Consider the following 6,301-nt stretch of genomic DNA (forward strand, 5'->3'; position numbering starts at 1 on the left):
AACTTTTTCTGCGCCTGCGTAGTGCGCTTATGTCAAAAATTTGTTATTTATGTTGCCACAATATAATCATTTTTTTCCACCAAGTCTCGTCGTTGCTTTTGCTTTCCTTCAAAGGACACGGACTCCATCTTACATTGTTTCATCGTGTTCGGATTTGAGACAGTCGCCCGTCACCGATATGGGCGTCACACCACCGGACGCTGCTGCCATGGCGGAGGCTGTCACGGCCGCAGCCGACATTGGGTTACCAGGTGCCGGTGTTCTCGTTGCTCCACGCACCGTTTATCGTCTTGGACGAGGAGAAGCACAACTTCATAATGAACGGGAATGTTGTGCCTTTGTGATCGATCGCGCTGTGGTTGCACTTCATGATGGCGATCACCGCCAGGGCTACGCTCGGGAGCTCAACCAATCCCGAGGAGGAACGTACCGATTTCAGCGGGAACATTCGCACTTGCGTGGTGGTGAATGCAGTCAGCAGCAGATCCTCGGACATACCGGGTGGGGTATTCAAGAAGTGGAGAATCTTGCTCGGGAAAGGAAGCGATTGTTCTTGGGGGCACTGTAGTTCTTGAAGCTGATAGAATTGTCCGGCAGGCTGGAGTAGTTCTGCATGGAAAATGCAATATGAATTTTGCTACCATCATTTTCCATTGGAATGTTGTTGAAGTGCTGTATGCTCTTTGGTCTTCAGGAACTTTATCCTGACAACTTATCCGTACAGGCAGAACAAATTGAACAGCTTCTCGGTGATGGCTGTGTTGTTATCGAGTCCGTAGACCATCATCACTGCGCCCTGTTGCTGTACCGGTAGAATGAAGTTAGCTGGTCTGTTTCGGGTCAGCGGTGCTTCCTTCATGAGTCCGACGTGTGTTCCGGTCGGTGTGCGTTTCCATTTTTCCGACGGATGAAACTCGGGCGGTGAAAAATTCGGTGCAAATCCATTTCCTTCCCAGAAGAGGTAGTTTAGGACCATGGTTGACTAATGATTGACGGTCGTTGTTTGGAGTGGGCCTTCAGCCGAAGATGGTAGTATCGTGTAGCAACGAGACTCGTCCGTTGCAGGCATCCTTGGAGACGGCTGCTTCCAATGTGTAGTCTCAACTGTGTCGTTTTTGTAAACATTGAGTTTTTCTGTTTTGGCATAGTCGATCTTTTGAGTAGATGTCACAGCCGTTCAATGGCTCTAGTGGCGGATTCAATACTGTCAAACTCAACCATAGGACTCCATTCTTCTTGAATATCTTGATACGTTGCACTTGTCCGTTGAGTTCGCAGATGGTGTGTAGAACGTCCACTTTAATAGGATAGACTGGATTAATGATGGTGAACAGCAGGATATGGTTGGGCCGGGTTGCTACCTCGCGCTTTCGCCGAGGCTCATCTGTTACGTTGATGTTGTTGTTGTTCCGGCTGTTGAGCGGAACCGTCTCGAACATCTTCTGGCCGGTACAGAGGCGCTTGTTGTGCGGTCCGTCCTGGCCACCGCCAGCACTGTTTTCGTTAAACGCCATTATCATTGAAATTGAGCTTTGTTTACAAGCACACACGAGCAAGCAAAGATGAGGGAAGGGTTGAGAAAATGTCGCGACACCTCACTATGCTTCACTTATCACTCGAGACAGCCTACGATAATAACCACTGTTGAAAAACCTGAAGTTTTTTCTCACTCAACGTAGACTCTTACTAGGTGAAACTCCACCCGCAAGGTACTACTCCCGGGTCATCTCAGGTTTTGAAAAACAAAACAAAAACAAGCGCTGTTAAAATACCGGGTTGCCAAACAAGGCATTATTCACAAACAAACAAAAGTCAGTTCAATGACTTCTCGGCACTGCCTGCACAGCTGCGGCACACTGAAGCACACTGAGAAAAAAGTTAGCGCAAAATAAGTGTATAGAGTGACCACCCCTTGAGATTAGATTAGATTTGACCAGTTTTTACACATTGAGGATGAATGCTAATCCCAAGCATCGTCTATTGGGTCTCTGTGTAATTACAGCTGATCTGGCAAGAGTAGGAACCTTGGGCGGAGAACCATTCTTGTACTAATACTTTCAGCCTTGGCTGCTGATAGATTCAATTCCTGACCCACTGTAATCATATGGAATACAGGAATACTCCAAAGAGTAAGTGGGAGTCCGTCGCTTTTTGTCAGCTGTCTGTCCTTCAACCAATTGAGATAATTTTCTACAAGTGACTACCTAGTTTCTATTTGACACTGATCACATTAAAAAAAATCAGTTAAAGAAAATATACCGATGGGCGGAGGTTGGACTTGTAGAAAGGACAAACTTAGGTTTGTCTTAAGCAGTGCTGCAAAATTTCGACAATACACGGTGATACTCAAAATTCTGCTTTGGTCACTCGTTTGAGCTAACAGTCATCGTCAAGGCAAACCATGTCAATTGTCAGTAGCATTTTTGTCAGTGACGAACATGTGCTGATTTGTTTATTAGCTAAATTTGAAATGAAATTAAATGGCTTGAGCAAAACAATTACATGGAGCCATTAAAGTGAATAAGGGCCTACGTCCTGAACCGCTTGGATAACAATAATGTGTCTCAGAATGCAAGAAATTACACTTTCTGTTACCAGGTGAATCTTTGTCATTGACGGAAAAATGAATGAGATTTTGACCAAGATTTTTTCGAGGACCAAGTCTATCATTGACTATGTGAAAAACAATTTTGTCAATATCGCGCAAAAGTCTGTCAATGACAATGACAAATCTCAACACTGGTCTTAAGTCCAACCATTAATGTACGAATGTACTCACTCGCAATTCATTTCCAACAGTATCAACTCAGCCTTTTTCTGTAGCCCAGCATCCCACAAATTAAAGTTACGTCTGACTGCTCGATGCAACCGCATCCACACTTTTGCGAAACCTATCAAAATCTGAAATCTTCGCACCAGAAACCCCCTAATTATTAATTGAACCAAACAATACACAAACTAGCTAATCGTGATTTGCGTGATTTCTGAACGGCGTTGTTGCAAAACAAACTCATAAATCGCGGAATCGCGAAAACTCGTAATCACATTTAGGTTTAGTTGCATCGCTGTACGCGCTCTGCGCAAATCGAATTAAAATCACCTGCTTTGTGAGATGAACAAAATAAATTAATGCAGCTCTCAATCGCATTTTCTCACGACTCTTTCTTCAATATTGGCTTGTGAGCATTGCGTTAAGGAAATATTTTCGGTGTCCTACTGTACAATGCAAATGTTTCGGTTTATTTATTTATTTTTGAGTGGCCAGCATCACTTTCACTTTCCGAACGGCAGAGGCCAAAAAGCGTCGCATTTTTTCGTAAATTTCTGTTTGTCTCCACTTCGAAAGCGTCACCGTCATCGAGGTGCGCCCCGGTCGTTCATCGCAGTGCCGTTCGACTCCAAAGAGGGTGGATGCTGGTGATGAAATGGCACCGTGATTGGACACTTTACCTTCCGAAAATGAAAAAAAAAAACATTCCGAGAGCAAAAACAGGTATTGATTTCCTGACCTGGGATGTTACGTAAGATGTGGTGATTTTTGAAATTTTAAGTACACAAGCGAATCGGTCGTTCCCATAAAGCTTGGGATTGGACTTACAGGTGACTCTCCCTGCAATTGCCTGCGGACGAAGACTGATTCCAGCCCAGCGTCCTTTGCATGCATGAGATCGAAAGTTTTTGCAGAGAAATTTAGAGTGCAATACTTCCTTATAGGTTACGATGCCGCGATCGATGGAATGGGAGCAGCAGATCAGCGGAGCAGCACCAACCGGTAAGCGAGTTGCGCCGTTCGGGACCGGTTCTGGCCGTGGATGCGGATTACATAACCCACATTTCGTTCCGAATTACGTCGCCCTGATCACACACGCACGCGCTTTCTCTCAGATGGATGCAGTCAGGTACTTGTATACATACTATTCCACTTTCATTTCTTAAGTACATGCAACTTGCAGCATGCAGCGCAGATCGGGTGAGTGCTTGCATCATCCGACGCAGTGAAATGCATTTCGCGCACCCGAAAGAAAAGATAAACATATTAAACTGACGGATGCTGCAATGCACCAATCTGATGAAGCATTACGACTAAGCCAGCAGACAGGAAAGGTGCAGCGCAGCGGGCGTCTACAAGAAATTCGTTTGGTTCAATTTTGACACCAATTTCGACAACTTTATGGAATCGTTAGCTAATTTGGCACGCTTACGCCAAGTGAATCATAATTAGCGTCAAATGAAGACGGCGTGCAAAATTTATGCAGTTCCCATCGCAATCGGATGAGTTCGTACCACTTTTTTTCTGGGCAGATCACGATTATGAAAATCACATTTAAACAATACCGATTTTAGTTGCCCGAAAAATAAGAAAAGCTTACTATCTCGCCTGGGCACGCGATCGCTGATGTGGCTCTGTCGTAAAATAAAAGGTATTTTTGGCTCGAAATGAGATCATTATCTGCGAGGTGCCGGTATGCCGGCCTAATGGTTTTATTGGTGGGTACATAAAATCGAGGTTGGAACATGGATACTTTTACTTTCTTTCATGAGCGGTCTTCGTTGATCCGTAGAGCTGCCTATATTGGACGCATTATTTGTATTTTCCAAGACCTGAGAGTAGGAAAGTGAAATAAGACAGTTGTTTGCTTGAGCCGATGATGGCCAGAGAGAAAAGCGGTCGTCTTGATACTACGGACGGTGTGCCAAGTTTGAGTTGGGGTGCAAAACCAAAATCAAAATCAAGTTGGAAGAGAATGCTGGTAGAAATGTGGTATTTACTTAGGTGTAAACTTATATTGATTTCAAGAATTACCGGCAGAGGGGAACTTTAGTAGTTTGAGTATATTTTTATTTTGTTCAGCAGCTATTGTTCCATATTTTGGTTTTTTCGTTGATTTGTTTTCCGTCGATATTGTTTTCCGTGCTGAGCACCAATGCTACCGACGCCAGGGAGGCAGCTCCCACACCTCCCAAGTAACAATTAAGTAACCATTTAGCATCCACTCTGATTTATGATGGTTTTATAACGGCAATGAACAATCCATTTAGTTTAAATTCAGCTTTTTTCTGTTTTAAAAACCTTTTATAGTCTGGCAAGAAAGTCAAAACTGTCTTGTTTTAAAAATAAATTTAAAACAGTTAACAGAACAGTTTTAGTTCTGTAATTCAATCATAAACGTCATTAGTAATTGTTTATTAATGTAATGATAAAATACTTTATAAACGTGTTCTATCATTATAAAAGCAACCATAAAACAATTAGGGTTTGCATTAGAGAAAAAAGCATTTATTGTTGCTTTTTAGCCTTTTTAAAGTGCATCATTAACTCCCCAATTACTTTGTTTGCAAATTAAGCTTAAAAGATGGTTCCTCATAGTTAAAAAATGCCAAATTTATGACAAGGAAATCTCGAAAGATAGACGAAGTAGGATGAAAAAATCAAATCAATTTCACCAACGACTGACCATCTGTCGGAGAAGAGTAAAGTGAGCGGGGCCCTCGAACTCATAAAAGTTGAAAAACATACCAGCCTTCTGCAGATCTTGCGATGACAATCGAAATAACAACCGACAGAAAACCACTGAAACTGTTAGCGGAGATTAGCTGGTTTCCGATGCAAAGCAGCGATTTTATTCGGCGAAAGACTCTTCGAAAATTTCATTCAACCGTACATCTCTGCATCATTGGATGGTGCACTTCTGTAACCATCCGGAAGAAGGGGATCTTTTTTCGGGAACGATTGCGCTTCCAGCTGTTCGAAATGCGAAATGTTGTAAAACAGTATCGCAAACTATCTGAGTAACTGCTCCCAATCCATCGGGACAAAATCGCCTGGAAGAATCCTGGATCTCACAGCGCAACTATCAAAAGATAAACAAACTTTGACGTTTAACTTTGCCTCCATAAATGCTGCCATAAATCTGAACGGGTTAGGATCAAGAAAAATGGCTTTAGATAAATACAATTCAGCCTGCAAAATTTCTTTATAAAAGCCATTTTAAAACCTTATTATAACCAAATTATAATTTGTTAAGGAATTCTTGAAAGCAAAACAACCTTTTCACAAATGATCCATGAAAATCAACTTTAATGCCACCGGCATGTTACAATAAGTTTGCTTGTTTTTTACAATCTTCGATTTTCAATCAATATTTACTTAGATATAACTATATTTTGGTAAATTTAGCAATGATGATCAAAATAAAAAAAAAAAATCGACCGAGCTCGATCTAAAGAATTTTTTTTTTCAATGTTAAATAATAAGTCAAATCGACGTTTTACGAAGGTGGGCTTAATTTTTTCGATGTTT

General features: G+C 42.0%; 1 pseudogene; it reads right to left on the reverse strand.

The window, feature by feature from the left end:
* Window positions 1-244: 244 nt before the first annotated feature.
* LOC135708223 (heterogeneous nuclear ribonucleoprotein L-like) lies at window positions 245-976 on the reverse strand (annotated as a pseudogene).
* Window positions 977-6,301: the final 5,325 nt, after the last annotated feature.

Source organism: Ochlerotatus camptorhynchus, unplaced genomic scaffold, assembly GCF_037179485.1.
Source record: "Ochlerotatus camptorhynchus isolate MF236.1 unplaced genomic scaffold, CSIRO-AGI_Acam_v1.1 ptg000328l, whole genome shotgun sequence".
Classification (NCBI taxonomy): Eukaryota; Metazoa; Arthropoda; class Insecta; order Diptera; family Culicidae; genus Ochlerotatus; species Ochlerotatus camptorhynchus.